Source organism: Macaca thibetana, chromosome 8 (assembly GCF_024542745.1).
Source record: "Macaca thibetana thibetana isolate TM-01 chromosome 8, ASM2454274v1, whole genome shotgun sequence".
NCBI lineage: Eukaryota > Metazoa > Chordata > Mammalia > Primates > Cercopithecidae > Macaca > Macaca thibetana.
Genome location: NC_065585.1, coordinates 59,222,586 through 59,244,131, shown reverse-complemented (window position 1 = coordinate 59,244,131; position 21,546 = coordinate 59,222,586). Strand labels below are relative to the sequence as shown.

At 37.4% G+C, this 21,546-nt stretch overlaps 1 protein-coding gene across 1 annotated transcript in view; it reads right to left on the bottom strand.

Moving 5' to 3' along the window:
• The window catches only part of RBIS (ribosomal biogenesis factor), an 872,964-nt gene that overhangs the window by 430,984 nt on the left and 420,434 nt on the right, over window positions 1–21,546 (bottom strand). The gene's annotated exons all lie outside the window — the stretch shown is intronic.

Sequence of the window (21,546 nt, the reverse complement as noted above, 5' to 3'; positions counted from 1 at the left end):
ATAGTATCAATATATAATAGACCATAATACATAAAGGATACATTTTATAATTCCTAGTGTAAACGCATAAAAGAAAAACTGAAAAGCCAATAAATGAGCTAAAATAGAGGTGTAAAAAATAATTAATCCAAAAAGCGAGGGAGAAAACAAAACAATAAATGAAAAACAGATAGAACAAATAGAAAACAAATGACAAGACCACAGCCTTAACCCTGTTTGTGTCAATAATACTAAACTCTCTAATCAAAAGGTAGAAATTGTCACACTACATTATAAAATAAGACCCAACCCCATGCTGTTTACAAACTATATATATTGACAGTTTAAAAGCAAAATAATAGCAAATGTATGTATTATGTAAACACCAATTAAGAGAAAGCTGAGTGGCTATAATATCTAACAAATTAGACTTCAAGATTAGGAGTATTACTAGAGATAAAAGGAAACATTTACTAACAATAACACAAAAATCTGGCAATGTCCACCTACATCTCAGCAGATTTTTCAATGGCCTTAATAATACTGATAGCTCTTGAGATAGTGATAGAATGTTTTAATATGGACTACAAGCACTTATGTGGTTTTACGTCTACTTCTCTCTTCACTTTTATCTCTATTTCTCCTTGGAGAAACTGGCCATCTTTCTATTAACTCCTCCTCCTTCAGCTCTCATATCATGCTTCCCTTCTTCTGAGTCTTCCCTGACATCCTGTCGAGTTAAATTCTTCCCTTATACAGACTCATTATCACTGTTAATACCTATTCCCTCTTTGTAACACACTTTTTCAATGATTAGGGCTGTTCGATTTAGGTCTATCACTACACAAGAGGGAATAGAGACCGGGTCTATTTTCCTCTTCATAATGCCAAGCACAGTGAACGCACACAATATATACTCAATAAATATCCCACTGGATGGATGGATGGATGGATAGATAGATGATACATTGATTGATTGATCTCAGATCTTTAAAAGGACGCAGAGACCCCTTAACCCTTTGAGAACAATGTTTATGCTCCAGTCTTAATCCACCTTGGGCACACTTTATAACTAAATGCTCAACCTAGAACACTGGAAGAGTGTCATCAATATCTAAGTAACTAAAAGAAGTGATCAACATACAAGCAATACACTTTGGAGGTTCTTCTCTCCAAACTCAGCCCATAGCATGTATTTATTTGATAATTAACCAGTGTGCAAGGCCTATGCTGATGTAAAACTGTCAGAGTGTTAAATGTACATATCTCAAACTCATCACCACAGGTAAATATAAAAATGTGATAAATAACGGATGGAAGTCTGGACTACCTTATTTTACAGTTTCAGGTGTTCTGATAAAAAAGATGATCATTGAAAGAAAGGGGTAATGCATAAAATAATAGTAAATTCAAAGAAATACATTCAATTACAGTAAAGGGCTATTTTCATTATCCCTCTGGAGTTTGAAGGTACTTACCTCTAAAGTTGAATTAGATCCTTCTGCTAATCTGCCACTGTTTATTTTTCTCTCAGTTGGCTAGTGCAGTTGGAGTTTTTAAAATCTTGTTTCATTTTTTTTTTTTTTTTTTTTTTTTGAGACGGAGTCTCGCTCTGTCGCCCAGGCTGGAGTGCAGTGGCCAGATCTCAGCTCACTGCAAGCTCCGCCTCCCGGGTTCGGGCCATTCTCCTGTCTCAGCCTCCTGAGTAGCTGGGACTACAGGCGCCCGCCACCTCGCCCGGCTAGTTTTTTGTATTTTTTAGTAGAGACGGGGTTTCACCGTGTTAGCCAGGATGGTCTCGATCTCCTGACCTAGTGATCCGCCCGTCTCGGCCTCCCAAAGTGCTGGGATTACAGGCTTGAGCCACAGCGCCCGGCTCATTTTTTTTTTTTTTTTTTAATTTCTCCTAAGGACTGTTGTTCATTTAATTCATGAGAATTTTAGGACAGCAGCTGGGGAAAACCATTGTTTACTGAGTAAGTGTCATAAGACATCTTGTTGATTCTATTTGCTCCTAAAATGACTCAATAATAATTGATTAGATCCAACAGGTATCTGACCTGTAATTGAGTCAATCCCACATAGTGCATAGATGGAAGAAAAGAGCATCCTGAGGGATTTGTGAGCTATTTCAATGATTTTTTTACTTCTTGTATTACATATGTTGACTTTGGTGGTTACCATAGTGGAAATTAACTTTCAGATAGAACCATTGGCTGGGTTCCATCAATAGACTGAAGATGATGTAAGCCCTGTACTCAGTTTGTATCTGCTCACACATCTCATCCCCACCCCTCTTATTACATCATTGAACACAGTTGTTTAAAAAGTGCTTTCTGAGCAATTGCCTGACATAATTCCTCATAGAATCTTTAAAAAATGCAAGATATAACCAAAATAACTTTCAGTATCTTTGAAACTCTTTTAAGTTTCAAGCAAAGTGGGCTTTGTTGCTCATTTCATAAAGGAGACATCTGATTGCATTAATAGGTGGATTAGTATTTCTGGCAAATGTATCCATTATGGAATGAGGACTTAAAAAATAGCTCAATTATTTCAAAATATTGGGCAAACTTCATATTCAACAGAAATGCTAAACCAACTATTAATGCCATCATTCTCTTTGATTGCACCTACACTCATTTTGAATATCACTATGGAAACCAGGGAAACTGTCCTCAGTGAAACGTAATGGGGCTTTAAAAAATACATTTTAAAATCACCTGCAAACAATAGCCTCCAAATCAAAGGCTCTATAAATAGTTTTTAGCTTTTATCTTTTTTTAGAATCCTAAACGTAATTCAGTTACCTAACAAAGAAAAGTGAAATGCTTTTGAATAAAGAAATTTAGCCTTAATATTTCCTTAGAAATATTAAAAATGTGGAACGAATGTGAATAGGCATGATTTTTTGTTTGTCTTTCTGATTATTCTGAACTTGACAGACAAAAAGAAAATACATTGGGATACAAGGATCATCTGAGTTCAAGTTATTCCAAACTCAGCATACACAGGAAATGCTGGAAATCTCATGAGAAATTAGTTGTATTTCTTGAAGAAAAAAACACTTAGGAATAAACTTTATATCAATGGATTTTATTTTTTATAGAGCTGATGAGGTCTGTTTGAGAGACATGAATGAGCATGCAGTTCCATCTAGCATGGAGGTAGGTGGAAGAAAACTCTTGGGTTCCTGGAGAGCTACAGACTATATTTTGGTTGCCACTCTATTTGAAGCATCTAGTTAGGAAGTAGGATAAGCATTCATATTGTTTATAGAATGCTGAACAAAAGAATAAATGAATATAAGCATAATTGAAAGAAGCTACATTCTTAGTACAAATTCATTGACAAAATCCCCATTTTAGCACCTGAGAAGGATTTGAGGCTTATAGAGAAAGACAAGGAAGGAAAGCATATGATGTGGTTTTAGTTTGTGATTATTTAACCCAGTTGTTTTTAACCTTGGCTGCATTTTGAAAAGATAATGAGTTTTCATCTATGCCTTTTGAGGATTGGACTTAAGTGGTCTAGAGTATGACTCAGGCATCTCTTTTGAGGAATACGTTTCTCTTCACAAAGTGCTTACTTAGGTAAACGGACTCAAACGTTTCAAAGGACAAGAAACAAGGAAATATGATCAGTCCACTAGCCAAGGTCTGCTTCTTATGTTGCAATACTTTTTCAGAGTACACAGAGATCTTCTATCCCCATTGGAACACTTGAACTGTGATATTCTATGCCAAAGTGGGTTGATATTCCCAACTGGGATTGCTTTCAGTGCTCAGCTCCTGAATTCCAAACAGGGTCATTTTATTCAAAGCAAACTGAGCCCAGCACAGCTACACTGCCCTGTCAGTCCTTTTCTCTGACACCCAGGGCCTTGGCATTGGAGCCAGGTTATCAGCCCAGACAAGACTCTTTCTTGTGGTGAGTTTCTTCTTTTGGTAATTATAAAATCCATTGTCAATATTCTGTTCTGCTTAAACCAGCTAGTGTGAATTCAGTTCTCTGCAACTGAACACTGATGGACACATTCATTCAATATTTATATCTGGCTGATACAGAGCTTATTACTAATATTCTAGACTATTGGTTCTTTGCACAGACTAGATTCATTTTTTTACAATTCTATTTCCATAGAATAGATGTAGCACAATATTTAACACCTAATAAGTGCTCAATAAACAAAGTTTTCTCCATACATCAGAAAAGATTGCTGCCAGCAGCCCCAGATGCATTTCTTACAGCTTAACCTTCTGGAAAGACAATGAATGTCTTTTCTTATTGTTTTGGCACAAAAGTGGTAGGAGGAGTCAACTTAGCATAGTTTTGGTTAAACCTAATCTCTGAATGTCTCTGGATTATGGGACACTTTAAGTGGCTAGGTCAAGTCACACACTCATGTCTGAGGCTGGGAAACTGTGGGCCATATCCACCTGAATCATCTGAAATAGGTACCTGTAAAGGATGTGTACTTGTTCAGGTGTTAGTTTCAAACAAAATATCTCCTTCATAAATTGTTAATATAAGTCATTTACTAATCTTTGTAGTCATCAGTATAGAAGTATAGTAAAATCAGAATACCTGAAGAAGACTCAGAAACTCCTGCCACATCAGAACTTATGCCTTTTTCAGTTGTGTCAGAAATAGTTCATATTTACAAGTTAAATTTATTTATCTGTAGTGTTAAACAACTGTTTTTATAGAGGTCATGATCTAGACAAATATTCTGTGATAAAAGCCCACTAATTCTATTACAGTTCCTCAAGGAAGAGATTATATTATCAACAGAAGTGAGAATGGGCACTGGGCAGGTAGAAATAACAGATGTTGACTACATTCTAACTCTTAGCTGTATGGCATTTATATATATATATATATATATATATATACACACACACATATCTTTTTCTCAATGCATGCAATTTCAGAGATTCCTGCATTTGACCTGTATGAAATTCAAAGGACATTCATCCATGCTGCAAGTTGAAGCAACCCAAAGTCCATCTAGTTATTGCATCCAATTCCAAGATCTCTGAATGATACACATTTGATTTTGGCTAGTCCAAATGAAAATTTAACAACTTTAGTTTACTGATAAGCCCATCCAGCAAAATTCTAACCACAGTTCCCATTTAGAAAAGAGGAGAAAGCTAAACAACATGCAGAGGTCTCCGTCTGTGGCATGTACTGTATCCCATTGGATAGGGAAAGCAGAGACTCCCAGCCCTGGCAAAGGAATGAGTTTCTTGGCCAGCTAATCTGGTTGCATCCAGTTTCACTCACTGAGAGGAGTTCCTTTTTCTATTATCTGTCACAGCTTCTTATGCAAGGCACATTTGAGAGCTTCCTCTTCTGGGGAACATTCTGTTTTAACAATTCCTATCATTGTAGGTTCAGGAACTTGGAGTTGGCCTCAGGTTTGAACAGCCTGGTTACCAGCCTTGGGTTTCCTTGGATCTCCCAACCTCCTTAATGTCTCTTCGTACTGATGACTAAATTGAATTATTGAGACTGTGTAGGTTAGAAATTAAGGCCAGGATGTGACACTTGAATCTGGACTCTACCTTGTATCTGTCAATTCTCACCTGGCCACTATACTTACCTTTAGCCTAATATTCACCTTGGCCTGCTAATATGAACCCATGGGTTACACTAATGAGGCTGGGCTCTGCTACATCCTGTTCCCAGGCTTCATTACATGGGATAGTGCCTTATATTGGAGATAATTATTCTTTTGTGGGAGCCGAGAATATTCAGCAGTTTGGCGGCCCTCAGTAAACAGAATTCAGCTAGCTCTTTGGTCCTTCCTGTGTCCAAAACGTATTTTTCTCTGTGCTTCCTGCTTCCCTGTCTTTGCTAATATTAACTTTAAACAACATGAACCAGAAAATTCAGCTTCTTAAATCCCCCAGGGTCCATGATTATCTGGCTCTCAGAGATTTTGAAGTCTGGCCTGTAAGCAACAAGGACTTCCTTAGCGTGGCTGCAGGCTATTCTGTTTCCAGATGGGTCTGTTTTTAGATATTTACCTTTTTTAGAACTTTACTAATGGCTGCAAAAAAATGATTAACACACTCCAACATCCTGATATTTTTCCTGTCTCCTAATGCTCTAACCTCAGTGATAATATGACCTATGTTATAAGATACAAGTGACTGTTAAATTAGTTTGTTGACTAAATTTAAAAAAAAATCAAGATCTCAAAAAATTAGTTTCATTCAGAAGTCTTGCTGAGGACTGTTAACTGAAGACTAGAGCCCAGGAGGAATTCATCACAGAGGTTTTGTCAGACTCCTCCAAAATGGTGCTTTAGCTCACAGCTTATACACAGGTATTGGGGGTTCAGTATGTTCAAAATCATAGCGAAGTTTGGGTGTAAGAGTACATCTGGTTACTGAGGCATAGTCACTATGCCTGTCAGATGTTATCTTATGCATAGGAAAAGGCAAGAACTAGGGTCGTTTATCTTTTAAGGATTATAGTGACTCAGGCAAGAGATGTGGGGGCCATATGCTCTATCCTGTTTTGTCTTCAAAGCATCCTTCTGAAGAGCTGTAGGTTGTCAGAGTCAGAGGCTTTATGAAACTACGCTGGCAAGAGAAACAAGCAAACATGGTTTCTTACATTTGCTACTTTGGCTGACAGTCAGCTGACATAAACACACCCTAATAAGACTTGCTATCGTCCAAAATGATGATAAAAGATCTTCTTTGTGCTTCATTGCAATTGCAACTCAGTTGAGTTTATTTCATGGTTTGGTGTTTGTCACCTATGACATTCCACTCTGAATATCGATTTTGTGTCAACCAGGACTCTTTTGGGATAAAATAACAGAATCCACTTCATTACCTATTTAAAAAGAAAAGAGAACATGGATATATGTAATAGGGCATGTGTGGTTTTGGGCACAGTTAAATCCAGGGAATCAAATGATATTTTCAAGTTGCTACCTCTGTAATTCCAGATAAGCCTACTTTGTGTGGTGGGAAAGATAGCCCCCAGCATTCCTAGATGCACATCCTATTCACAGAAAGAAATGGTCTTTCCCAGTGGTTTTTATAAAACATCCTAGGAAGGATCTAATTGGCTCAGCTTGTTTCAGATGTTATTACAGAACCAATTACTGTGACCAGAAATAAGAGATAATTTGATTGGTCATGTCTGGCTAAATCCAGACCCTATAACTTGGGATTGGATGCAGGATTGGCCCTAATTAAATAGCCCGGAATGGATTTTCTCGGGAAAGAGTCTATGTATTATCCTAAAATGTAAAAAGATTTATTGCGATGTTGTTATGTACTCAATTTATATTCTATCATTTTCAACTTAAAGTGTCTTCATTGATAGAAATATGTGTTGATTACAGATGATCTGGACTTACAATGGTTCCACATGATTTTTCAACTTTATGATGGTACAAAAGCAACATGCATTTAGTAGAAATCATACATCAAGTATCCATATAACTATTCTGGTTTTCACTTTCAGTACAGTATTCAATAAATTTCATAAGATACTGAATACTGTTTTGTTGTTTTTTTTTTAATTTTTTTGAGACAGGGTCTTACTCTGTTACCCAGGCTAGAATGCAGTGGTGTCATCACAGCTCTCTGCAGCCTAGAACTCTTGGGATTAAGAAATTGTCCTTAGATTTCAGTATAGGTGTGCACCAGCACACTAGCACACTTGGCTAATTTTTTAGTTTTTTGTAGAGATGGGATCTCACTATGTTGCCTAGGCTGGCCTCGAACTCCCGGTTTCACATGATCCTCCTCCCTCAGTCTCTTACAGCGCTGAGATTACAGGTGTGAGCCACAGTGCCCGGCCAGCACTTTATTATAAAATAGATTTTGTGTTAGATGATTTTGCCCATCTGCAGGCTAATGTAAATATTCTGAGCATAATTAAGGTAGGCTGGGCTAAGCTATGGTGTTCAGTAGGTTAAGTGTATTAAATGCATTTTTGACTTACAATATTTTCAATTTATGATGGGTTTTTTGGGATATAATCCCATCTTAAGTCTAGGGGCATCTGTATATTGTAATCTAGAAATCAGAGAAGCTAAATTAGGCTGAATATGTTTTGCTTCTCCTTTCTTTTCCCTTTTAAAAATGTTACTCTGATAAGATTGTTTATCTAAGTGGTTGGGACTAAGGGGGAAGGTAGGGAGATTCTGAATGAGTTTAGCCAGATACCTGTGTCTCTTCAGTGTGGAGATAATGACACCCTCAGAAGTCAAGGGGCATAGAGAGAGTGTGTTGGAGATAAGCAGGAGGGCGGTATCAATAAACATTTTTCTGGAATAAAAATTATTTTGGTGAATCTGAGATTTAATGACAACAATTTGCAATGTCTCTTTTGGCATTGAAAAGGAGATGGGATAGTGTTTTGCTTTGAGCCTTCAGCTCCCGTCCTGCTCAACCCATCTGTACCAATTGATTTTAAAGGCAATAATATGCTCATTAACTATCTCCCAATACAATTGACAACTGTGGAAATAATACAAAACAGAAAGCAAGAATTGGCCCTTGTTTGAAAGCACTTAAATTCTATTCATGCAGCAATCAAATGCTGCAGTAGCCAAAAGCCTTTCAAGCACTCAGCAAGTTACAAATCCTCTGATCCAAGTCTTCAGGGAGAAAGACTTTGCTAATGAGTCCAATAAAAGTTTTCTGCAGCTAGATAATGACCGCATTCATGTAGCTTTACAGTCTTTAAAAAAAAAATAAAAGAGGCCCGGCACGGTGGTTCATGCCTGTAATCCCAGCACTTTGGAAGGCCGAGGCAGGCAGATCACTTGAGGCCAGGAGTTCCAGACCAGCCTGGCCAACAAGGCGAAACCCCGTCTCTACTAAAAATACAAAAATTAGCCGAGTATGGTGGTGTGTTCCTGTGGTCCCAGCTACTCGGGAGGCTGAGGTGGGAGAATCACTTGAACCCAGGAGGCGGAGGTTGCAGTGAGCTGAGATCACACCTGTACTCCAGCCTGGGTGACAGAGCAAGAGTCTGTCTTAAAAAAAAAAAAAAAAAAAGAGTAAAAGAAAAATAAAAGGTAACATGAGATATACTGAGTAAGAAATTTATACCACTTTCCAAAGCTGTGCTGTCCAGTAGAAATACAACATAACCCACGAATGTGAGACACGTACGTAATTTCATATTTTCTAGTAGCCACATTTTAAAAAGTGAAAAAGAAATAAGGAAAATTAGTTTAATAACATATTTAATCCAAGGTATTCAAAATATTATTAGAAATATTTATTCAAGATATTTTCAACTATTTCAGCATATAGTCAACGTAAAAATTATTAATATGATATTTCACATTCCTTTTTTTTGGTATTAAGTCTTCCAAATCCAGTGTGTGTTTTAGTCTCGATTTGGCCTGCCCACATTTCAAGTCAATAGGCACGTGTGGCTAGTCACTACCCTGCTGGACACTGCAGTCCTATCATGTTATGGTGAAAGTACAGGGCCTGGAACAATGGACAAGGCGTTGGGTTTGTGTTAAGCAGATGTGAGAATGGATACCTGGCTTGAATGTTTGTGCTGCTTCACCTTGCCAAATTACTTATCCTCTGAGTCTCAGTTTTCATATCCATAAAATAATAGTAATGTTTCCTTTGTAGAATTTCATGCAGGTTAAAAATAACATTCACAAAGCATTAGCTATATAGTTGGCTCTCAATAACTGTTGCTATATTTAATCATATTCTGATATATGAATCACAGGTGATTTCTTTCTTTCCTTCCTTCTTCCTTCATTCCTTCTTTTTTTTTTTTTTTTTTTTTTTTTGACGGAGTCTCACTCTGTCGCCCAGGCTGGAGTGCACTGCAACCTCCGCCTCCTGGGTTCAAGCAATTCTCTTGCCTCAGTCTTGCAAGTAGCTGTGACTACAGGCGTGTGCCACCATGCCCGGCTAATTTTTTGTATTTTTAGTAGAGATGGGGTTTCACTGTCTTAGCCAGGATGGTCTCGATCTCCTGACCTCGTGATCCACCCACTTTGGCCTCTGAAAGTGCTGAGATTACAGGCGTGAGCCACCATGCCCGGCCAGGTGATTTCCTTTTAAGGCAGAAATTTTATGATTTGCATTCAAATGTAGAAGGAGATCTTTAAAATTTACCAAACTTCTGAATTATGATTTTAAAGATAAACAACCAGAACTTTGTTTCACATTTGCTTTTTTGTAGATTCTGTTTATGTATTCTTTCTTTGTGTTTCAAGATAATATGAGGCTTTCTCCACTACTACATTGTCTTACTTACTAATGATGAATGTATCTGTTAGACAGTATTTGGAAGAGAGGTTCACACAGATCTAGAAGTGTTAGGCAATATGTAAGTTTTGTGAAAATTAATGTGAGAGCAGGGAGCATTGCTTTGTAATCCTGGTTTCTCTTCACAGAGACTGTGGAAGGATTTTTGTATAAAGAAATAAAGAAAACATCAAGAATTCCCAGCTACTTGGGAGGCTGAAATGAGACAATCACTTGAACCCAGGAGGTGGAGGTGGCAGTGAGCTGAGATCACACCTATACTCCAGCCTGGGCGACAGAGCAAGAGTCTGTCTCAAAAAAAAAAAAAAAAAAAAAAAAAAAAAGAAAAGAAAAATGAGTAAAAGTAAAATAAATAAAAGGTAACATGAGACATACTGAGTAAGAAATTTACACCACTTTCCAAAGCTGTGCTGTCCAGTAGAAATACAATGTAAGCCACAAATGTGAGACACATAGGTAATTTCAAATTACAAATTGAACAGAGTCAATGGACTTTGTATTCTCCCTTTTTTGTACAATATATAGATTTGGTCTTTTTTTTTACTGCAAGGTACAATTTTAGCAATAAAAACCAATAAAATGACACAAATACTTTTTTTTTTTTTTTTTGAGATGAAGTCTTGCTGTGTCACCCAGGCTGGAGTGCAATGGCATGATTTCGGCTCACTGCAACCTCTGCCTCCCAGCTCACTGCAACCTCCACCTCCCAGTTTCAAGCAATTCTCCTGCCTCAGCCTCCGAGTAGCTGGGATTACAGGTATGCACCACCATGCATGGCTAATTTTTTGTATTTTTAGCCGAGACGAGATTTTACCATGTTGGCTAGGGGAAATACCTTTTCTATAACAACTCAAAACCAAGTACTATATAAATTAAGAGTACAGGTGCATATTTAACAGATGTGTTTAAGACCTAAGATGATTTCCTGCTTTTCAGATCCTAAATTTAGCGTAGTTTACCAGCCCCACTTTAGACAGGCCTCGTTGAAGGAGATTGAGAAATAGAACCCAGTAGGAATAAGTCATGATAAAAGTATCTACTGGGACAAGTGATGGGAGGAAATCTAGAATTACTATGCAACAGAATCAGTTATGTGAAAATAAATGCAGAAAACTAAGCTTGTTTAAAACATATCTGTTCTTTACTCCAGAAAGAAAAAGAAGACCCATTTAAAAATCTTGCTCTTGTAAAGATAAAATATTTTCAGTATTTTCTATCAAATTTGAGAAAAGAAAGTCGATGTAGAAGGCCAAATATGAGAGAATGTTGAGTTATTCTTGGTAATGAGGGGCGGCAGGCAAGAATCATGCCAGCACTCAATACCAAATTGAACAAGAAAATTTGACTATAAAAACATGAACAGAGCAGCCATCTGAATTATAATTTTTGCAGTATTTGGCATTTTTGAGACATTCATGGTGGCTTACATGGAAACACATTATAAAATACTTCCAATAAGATTTTAAGCCTACTTTACCTGAAGTTAGGATTAAATATTACCTTGTCAGTTTAATATTAACCAAATTTGCCTGATGCAGTGGCTCACACCTGTAATCCCAGCACTTTGTGAGGCTGAGACAGGTGGATCACTGAAGGTCAGGAGCTCGAGACCAACCTGGTAAACATGGTGAAACCCTGTCTCTACTAATAATACAAAACATTAGCTACGCATAATGGTGGACACCTGTAATCTCAGTTCATTGGGAGGCTGAGGCAGGAGAATCACTTGAACCTGGGAGGCAGAGGTTGCAGTGAGCTGAGATCACGCTACTGCACTCCAGCCTGGACAATAGAACAAGAGTCTGTCTTAAAAAAAAAAAAAAAAATTGAAGTTATCAATTTTTCCCTAGTTCATTAAATAAACAACTAATTTGACTGTTAAAAATCAAGTCTTCCTATGAATGTGACATGTTTCCAGAAAAAAAAATTAAGTCTTAAGTCTTCACTCTTATGAAAAACTATTTTGGGGGAATCTTTATTTATGAATTATTATCTTCGTATTGTTAAAATTAAAATATTTACAGAATGTCTATTTGAGACTTTCACATAGTGGGTGCCTCCTAAATTTTGATGACTGAATGAATCAGGGATAATTTGAATATTAAAATCAGTTAAATTAGAATAATAACAGAAAAACATTAGCATGCAAAGGTTGAAGTTTAGTTTCATTCTAGCAAAAAGAAAACATTTTGTGAAAAATTCTTCAAATGCACTCTAAATTTCAGTGGTCATTTATTTATTTATTTATTTTTATTTTTTTTGAGATAAGAATTTTGCTCTTGTCGTCTAGGCTGGAGTGCAGTGGTACAACCTCAGCTCATTGCAAACTCTGTCTCCTGGGTTGAGGTGATACTCCTGCCTCAGCCTCCCAAGTAGCTGAGATTATAGATGTCTACCACCACCCCCAGCTAATTTTTTTTTTTTTTGTATTTTTAGTAGAGAAGAGGATTCACCATATTAGCCAGGCGAGTGTCGAACTCCTGACCGCAGGTGATCTGTCTGCCTCAGTCTCCCAAAGTGCAAGAATTACAGTTGTGAGCCACTGTGCCTGGCCTTTTATTAAATATACTCCCTACTCTTTAGATATTCTGTACTCTTCACTCCAAGTAGAATCTGAAAATAACAGAAATATGAGATTTTTGAAATGTTATAGATAAAAAAATCTCCCTCTCCAATTATTGTTATACCGTATGCTTTTATTTTTGGCTGGGTCAACCGACATAAGACAAATTATCTGGAGAAATAGCTTCTTTCCTATTTGATCCCAGTTGCTTCTAACAACTGGTAGCACAAAATTGAAAGTGGGTGAGCCACATCTGTTGTTATTTTTTGAACCAATTTTGGCTTCCTTGTAAACCTTGTGCTCAAAATTCATAAGATGTCTCTAAACTCCATGTTCAGTATACATATTTGTGGTGGTTAACACTGAGTGTCAACTTGATTGGATTGAAGGATGCAAAGTGTTGATCCTGGGTGTGTCTATGAAGAGATTAACATTCAAGTCAGTGGGCTGGGAAAGGCAGACCCACCCTTAATCTGGGTGGGTACAATCTAATCAGCTGCCAGTGCCGCCAGAATAAAAAGCAGGCAGAAGAACGTGAAAAGACTAGACTGGCTTAGCCTCCCGCCTATATCTTTCCCCAATGCTGGATGCTTCCTGCCATTGAACATCAAACTCCAAGTTCTTCAGCTTTGGGACTCTGATTGGCTTCCTTGCTCCTCTGCTTGCAGACGGCCTATTGTGGGACCTTGTGATCATGTGAGTTAATACTTCTCAATAAACTCCCCTTTATATATATATTTATCCTATTAGTTCTCTCCCTCTAGAGAACCCTGACTGATACATTATGTATGTAATTTCTTAAATTGTGATTGCCAGTAGAAAAAAAATAAAAAGCAAATAAATGAATTAAAATACTGGTTGATCACAACAACAAACCAATGTTTCAAGTAAACACTGAGGACTGTTTTATGGATACTGTTATCTTCAGTTCTAATTCTAATTGTTCACCAACTGTCGCTCATTAAATTCAGGTTCTGGATGTGCATAGTGAACTATGCTGTATATTGTATACTCTGGTTCTGTAATATAATTCCAATTGCGACAGAAACATCTCTCCCTAGGTTTATTATGTAGTAAATGTACCCATGCAAAAGCATGATGGAAAAAGAGAGGGTTAAATGTAAAATCGAGCTCTAAATGGTGCAAGTGTAGACAAGGTCCTGCAATTGATTTCCTGAAATACTTTGTGCACTTCTTTTGTTTTCTGTATTTCAATTTTTCTGTTTGTTAAGGGGCAGTTATATTCAAACACTTTCTAGTTAATACATTAGTTGTAAGGAGTAATGGACCCTCATTAGTTGCAAAGAGAAAGACATATCTATTGGCAAAAAGAATTGATGGAATCAAATAGATAAGAAGCCAAGTATGTTTCTGAGTGAGTGATTATATTGATAAAACACAACGGGGACCAAAAGAGACTGCGGCTTCTTGAGGCTTGGGCCTCTAAACTTTCCTGAGTGAAAAGCAGGCTGGGACTGCACCTTGGCTCCCAATGAGACCATGATCTCCAACATTCTTTTCAGATGTAGCCAAAGAGGAAAATGGAAAAGGAAGACTTCCTAGAGGGCAAAGCTAAGCCCTATGGAGAGCAATGAACTGTAGACGCATTCCTGGGGGTGGGTTCAGAGAATTATCAAGGAACATCCCCCACCCTCAGGGAAATAGAGGTTGCTTACAACTTCCCAGTGGGATTTCAAACTTTTACAGACCATGACTATTGTATCTCCTGGTCTTCCCTCTTCCAAATGCCAACACTTATTGTGTTTATCCTGAGCCTGCTCAGTCACTGTATATTGGACGTGCATGGGGTCAAGAAATGATATAGTTTGCATCTGTGTCCCCACTGAAATCTCATGTTGAATTGTAATCCTCAGTGTTGGAGGTGGGGCCTGGTGGGAGGTGATTGGATCATGGGGGTGAATTTATCATGAATAGCTTAATACCATCTCCTTGGTGCCATTCTCATGACAGGGAGTGAGTTCTTGTGAGATCTGGCTGTTTAAAAATGTATGGCACCTCCCCCGCCTTTCTTGCTCCTGCTTTTGCCATTTGATGTGACTGCGCCCCCTTTGCCTTCTGCCATGACTGGAAGCTTCCTGAGGCCTCCCTGAAGCAGATGCAGCTGTGCTTCCTGTACAGCCTGTAGAACCGGGAACAACTAAACATTTTTTCTTGCAAATTACCCAGTCTCAGGTATTTTTTAATAGCAATGCAAGAACAGCCTAACACTAAAACTTATTCATAGGTCTCTAGACCAACGTAAAGACTGTCATAAACTCCCACTCTTCATTGAGCTTGGTGCCATGAATAATAGGGTTATCTCCTATGGGGATAGGTAAGTGTGTTCTGTATGTGGGCACTGAAGAGAAGTAATTGTAATATGTGCTATCCTTCCCTGGAAGCAGATTATACATTCCCAACCTACTGATGTCAGGCTCATACACGTGACTTTCTCTGGCCAATGAAAGAAGTGACATGAAAAGAACCACAGCTGAAGCTGACCCTGAAGGGCATAAAGCACAAGCAAGAAATAAACACTGGAGTCACTTGTTATAGCAGTGTAGTTGGCTGTCCTGACAATATATACTAATTATGGTATTTAGTAAACGTTTATTGAATTATCGCCATATGCCAGTCACTTCAGGTGCAAAGTGGTCTGAGGAAAGAACAATTGCAGCAGAGCAAATGGGCAACTAGTTACTCCCGGCCTAAGTGCAAAATATGTGCTGAGCATTCAGGATATGGAACTAGAAAAATAAATGCATTTGTATTGTTTAGTATCAATCATATATACAATTGTGTGTACATGTATTTCATATATATTATATCTGCTTAACTGTATCAGAAGTTCACTCTTTAGACTTGTAATAAAGCTTCATTGCACCATTTTAAAAAAAGAAAAAAACATGCAAAAGCATCCCTAGAGCAGCGGGCAAGCCTGGCTGCCTTTGTTGCTGCTATTTTCGGCCTGCCCTGCTTCTGTCAGACTGGGTCAGCGCTGAATGCCAGGGGCAAGATGGTGTCCTTGGCAGGAGCAAGGCCATGAGGCAGAGAGGTTTTAAAAAGAATGCATGCCTAAAGGACTAAGAGGATGTGTAATGAAGTAATTCTTACTTTAGAAGCAATTGTGTTGTGAACTCTTAAATGTCAAAAGACTGAATTGAGGAGATACCACAAATGCCCTTGATCAACTGAAATAAGAATAATCGGCCGCCTCGGCCCTTCTTTCAAAGCATTTTAGCCTGGGCACTGTAGTGCTGATGGTGCGTACTCCATAAAGGTCAGTGCTCACTAGATCTTTATTTGGAAAGATTATCTAAGCATCAAAATGTCTTACATTTCAATTTAAGTGACAAGGTCAAAAGGAAATCCTAAACTACAGATTAAATGAATGCCTCAGAAGGATAAGAGAGAATAATTTTGATTCTTGGGTTAGCAGAATCATTTCCAGAATTCATTAATTCACATTTCCAGAACTGTGAATTAATGGTGATACATTCTAAAAAAGCATTGCTTTTTTGTTTGTTTGTTCCTTAAGGTTTTGCTAAGGAATTGGGATGATTATTATATAGTTTCTTGAATCTAGGTGAAGGGTGAAAGATGTAATCTGATATCCTCAATCAGCGCCTTCCTAGATTTAGTATTGGCCAGGATCTGCTGATACAGTTCCAAGGGCAATTCCAGATGGTGGAAGTTAAACTCAATTATTGCCCATACTCCTAGTTTGTACACTGACTTCTTCAGAATAGTTCATCACCATATCATATACATGCCTAATCAGCTTTTTAAATATTTTATTTTCAATGCTCCTTTACAGTAAGTATTGTCCTGGAACAGGTTATATTTCATGTACCGCCAAAGATAAGTCTCAGATCACCTGGCAGGTCTTAACACATAAGTCTGAAGTCTGAATTTTGCATGTCCAAACTGCATAAACACCAGGCAATTGTTTATTTCTTGCCCCTGGTTCTGGAAAAGTCAAGTCTTTTTTGATAGGCCTCCATTTGAGAGCCCAAGCTGCAGACTCCAATTGTGATCTCTCTGCGTACCAGAACATTGAAGTGTTTCTCCCACACAAAGGTCATAACCAGCCCCTCTTCAAACTGTCCTCTTCTTTTGATCAGTTTTTGCAGAAGGTCTCTCCCCTTGTAATTGTAATCCCATTCATTCATGTGTTTGTTTGTTAACTCACTGGGAGCAAAGCAGTTTATACCAAACTGGTTGCCTACAAACAAGTTTTCTTCTTTCCACGCTGCTTTTGCTCTGCTTTCTGTCTCTGTCTCTTGAGGTTGGTCCCAGCCCACTAATGCTGTTTATCATGCCTGCTGAAACTTCCTAGGACTCTGGGGCTTTTCCCAGCTTGATCCATACTTTTTAGTCTCAGGTAACTATTCATTTTTTTTCATTCATCTTTCTTAATAATTTGGCTGGGAAATCCTAAGAAGACAGGAATCTTTCATCTGTTCTTCATTATAAATCAAGGCTCTTTTCCTTTGTAATGTATTTTAAAAGGAATCTTCCCTTGATTCATCCTGGATTTCTTTTAGCTTTGGCTTCTGCTTCCAGTGTTTTTCTGGCTAATTGACCTAGTCTTTTAATTCATTTTGATTTCATTCTGTCCGGAACTATAAAAATTGGTTGAAGGAGTCATATAATTTTACTTTAATTTCCTTGTGGACACGGTGAGGTGGCTTGCACCACCTGTAATCCCTGTGTTCTGGGAAGTCAAGGCAGGGGGATCCCTTGAGTCTAGGAGGTCAAAGATACAATGAGCCATGATTGCACCAGTACACTCCAGCCAGGGCAACAGAGTGAGAACCCATGTAAAAAAAATAAAAAGTAAAAAATGTCTTTGTTCATGAATTGACTATCTGCTTGTGCATGAAGCCTTTATTTTCCCCATTGGACTACACACCATACCTTGGTTACATACAAGTCATTTTTTATCATATTATTAGAAATTACATTATTGTTGTTCCCCTTTCTTGAGCACATTATCACATGCCAGACCTGTGCCGAGTACTTTGTAAATATTTGTCCGTGTTTTCCTTGGAATACAATAAATAGGCCATGAAGATACTTGTTACAAATTGAGATCAATGTACAAATACATTTCAAGGGTTCCTTATTATATTCATTTCTTAGCTACTTAAGTACGCTGAAAAATTCCAATTTCCTAACCTACTTAACCAGAATTTCCCCCAAATTAATACGTATTGACATTTCACAAAATCAGTCTTTTTGTGGAATATACTTTGGCAATGGCAACCTTGTGTCCATTTTTCATTACAAGAAACCAGGAAGGTAGATGTCAGTCAGTATCCTCACTTATAGATGTATGGATAATTTCAAAATGATTAAGATCCTTATTCAGTTGTTCAAGTAGTGAAATAACACAGTTAGGAATCAAATGTTGAGCTGTCTGACCCCAAGGCCCATGATCTTAATTCCTCTGTTATTTTTACTTCAACATTTCTAATGTTGTAGAAAACCTATTTTCAGCCAGTGATATTTTTCTGCCATTTAGCTTTCTGAATTCCCACAAACTGATCAATTTGGCATGCACTATTTGGATTTGAAGGAAGATAAGATTTGCAATGCTTTGTGTTCTCCTTAGCCAGGTTTTCCCTTCACCAGAACACTTCGGTGACATTTATCCATTTTGATGACTCAATTCAGTGGTGTTCTGGAGCAATCTCATCCTGGCTCCTGAGAACCAGTTGTAATATTTCCAGGAATTTTCTGAGCCAGTTGATAAACACACCCTTAACTCAAAATTAAGCTATATAAACCTACAATTAAATTTTATATTAAAAACAAACAATAATTGCTTCAAACTCATCAATTCCTAATTATTTTACTCGTCCCTACGTGCTTGAGGGTTTTTTACGTCCATTGTGGCTGTTTGGTAGAAATGCTATATAATTGGTAGAAATGCTATATAAAAATGTGCTCAACACATCTCTTTCCATAACATTGATAACTTGAAATTGACCATGGTGGGGGTATTTATACCACACACACACACACACACACAAATGCAAACTTCACAGATCACAGCTTGATTTATTGTTTTGTTGATTGTCTAAACGTGTACCTTCCTAGATGGTAGCACCAAGGCACATGTGGCTATCAAGCACTTGAAATATGACTAATACAAATTAAGATGTGTTAGAAGTATAAAATATACATTGGATTTTGAAGGCAATATGGAGAAAGGCAGTAAAATATCTCTACTAATTTGTATATCTACTACAGCTTGAGATTGTACTATTTTGAATATATTTGTTCAAATAAGATATATTATCAAAGTTAATTTTAATCTGTTTATTTTTAAAATAGATACTAGAAATTTACACATACATGGCTCACATAATATTTCTATTGGACAGTGGCCTAGACTTTAAAAAGTGATGATGGAGAAAAACGTTAGCAATGCAGATTAAACTTAAAAGTATGTTTTTCCTTTACTCATTACATTGTGAATACTGCGTACACACACACAGACACACACACACACACACAGAGAAATAATTTTCCAGTATTTAAAGACTGTTATCTGGTTTAGCAAAGAAGCTACTCACATCATGGCCAAACAAGTGAAGTTTTGACATATATATTCGTTGTTTTACTTTAGTCTTACTTATTAACATAGATGAAAATATGAACCAGCACTTATTTTAAAACTATATTTATTCGTAAATTGCAAATGTAGATTTACTATGTATGGATGTGTTTTGGCAAACATCAGTGAAAGCATCCCATGAGGGTCAATTGGCTACATGTAATTTACAATAAAAAGTGCTTTGTAGTTTATTATTTGTAAGTTTTGTTTGATACATCCTTTATATCAGTAACATTTATAATGTGCATATACATAGACATGTACTTTTTTTCTATAAGCAAGTTATTAAACATTTACCAGCACACCACTGGTTCAACTCCAGCCCTTTTATCAGCTGCCGTTGTCCATCAACTCTTCATTCCTGTAAAATTAGCATCTTACAACACATCTTTGCATATCACATTCGCAAAATAACTATGGTCAGAAACTGAAGAACATACAATTAAAACATATAAAAACGAAGAAAATAAAGTTGATCCACATAGAAATGCAGCAAAAAGACTGATTAGAACTTAAAAATCTCAAGATAATTTTTAAGGTAAGTCAACTGTGTTCAATATAGAAAACTAAGAAATCAAAGTTAATAAAATCGCTTTTCTGACTTTTTAAATTCAACAAATGTCTTTCCAAAAATAGAATTTAAAATAATTTAAACAACTTAAATTTATTTAGGTGACATTCAGCACTTGCTGTTTTTTGACAAGGGCTGTTGTTGTTTATTTTTAGCTCAGAATCAGGTCTTTCTCTATGTTTACCTAAGCCTGCTTCATTAAGTTTGAGACAGCCCATCTGTGAGAGATTGTATTCACCCTCAAAGTGCTTCATTAATTAAATTATCACACAAAAAGTGTAGAACCACCACTCTGACAAGTGCTGTGATGAGTGGCCTACCCTCCAAAGTAAGAGAAGCCTGTTCTGAGGCTGTGGAAGTGTGAGGTGTGAAGCCCTAGGAAGAAGGAGGAAAGGATGGTAAGGTGCCTTCTGGGTGCAGAAAGCAGCAGGGGAACATGCCCTGTTGGGGGAGGGAGCACCACAAACAAAAGGGACTGAAAGAGGCTTTTGAGCATAGAACAAAGAAAAGGAGAAGGAAGTTGCTTCAAGATAAGGCCAGAGAGGTAGGACGGCTCAGATCTACATGTAAACATGTTAACAGTACTCTATTTTACCTTGGGAGCTGTTAAAAGTGAACTAAATGTGACCCGAGAAGGACTCTGTACTTCTATATTTGAGTCCTTGTGGACAAACTGCAACCTAGCTTAATAGGTAGACAAAATTGAAAACCTAACTTAGGAGTATGCACCTGTAACAATAGCTGGGTCTTGGCCAATCCCAGCGCTGGACTTCAACCAGTCATACACTGCTGAGTGTTCAAACTGTGTTCAAATAAGGCAAACGCCAGCCTGTAACCAATTCAGCTGCTCTGTACCTCACTTCCCAATTTCTGTACGTTATTTACCTTTTTTGTCTATAAATATTCTTCCACCACGTGGCTGCACTGGAGTCTCTGTGAATCTGCTGTGATTCTGGGGGCTGCCCAGTTTGTGAACTGTTTGTTGCTCATTTAAGCTCCTTTAAGTTTAATTCGGCTGAACTTTTCCTTTTTTTTTTTTCAAGTGTTCTGAATCTTCTTTATTAGACAGCACAGAAATAATGGGTTTAGATTATATTACAAAAAGAGCTCAAACTGTTCAGATACAGCAACTGGGCTTGCTAGGGCACAGAAGGGGGAATTCGTCAGACTACTGTACAGGGACACAAAGACTCCTCATCCTAAACAAAGTATAAAGGTACATAGAGAAGTTTCTTGTAAGACAGAAAACAGAGAAATCCACAGTAACTCTAACACAGTCCTTAAGGAATAAGCATGTATTTGTAGGAAGCAAACATAGCTTTCCATAGAGAAACCACTTTCACAGGATTATTAGGTGGACCTGCAATGAAGAAAATACAGTTCAAAAGATGGGTTCAGACTTACCCCAAGTTTTCATTGAAATGTTTAAAAAAAAGACCCTTCTCTGTATCAAAAGAATTTTTAAAAAATACATCACAGATAAAATAAATCTCAGGAAATGTCAAGGTCCTGTTCAGAGACA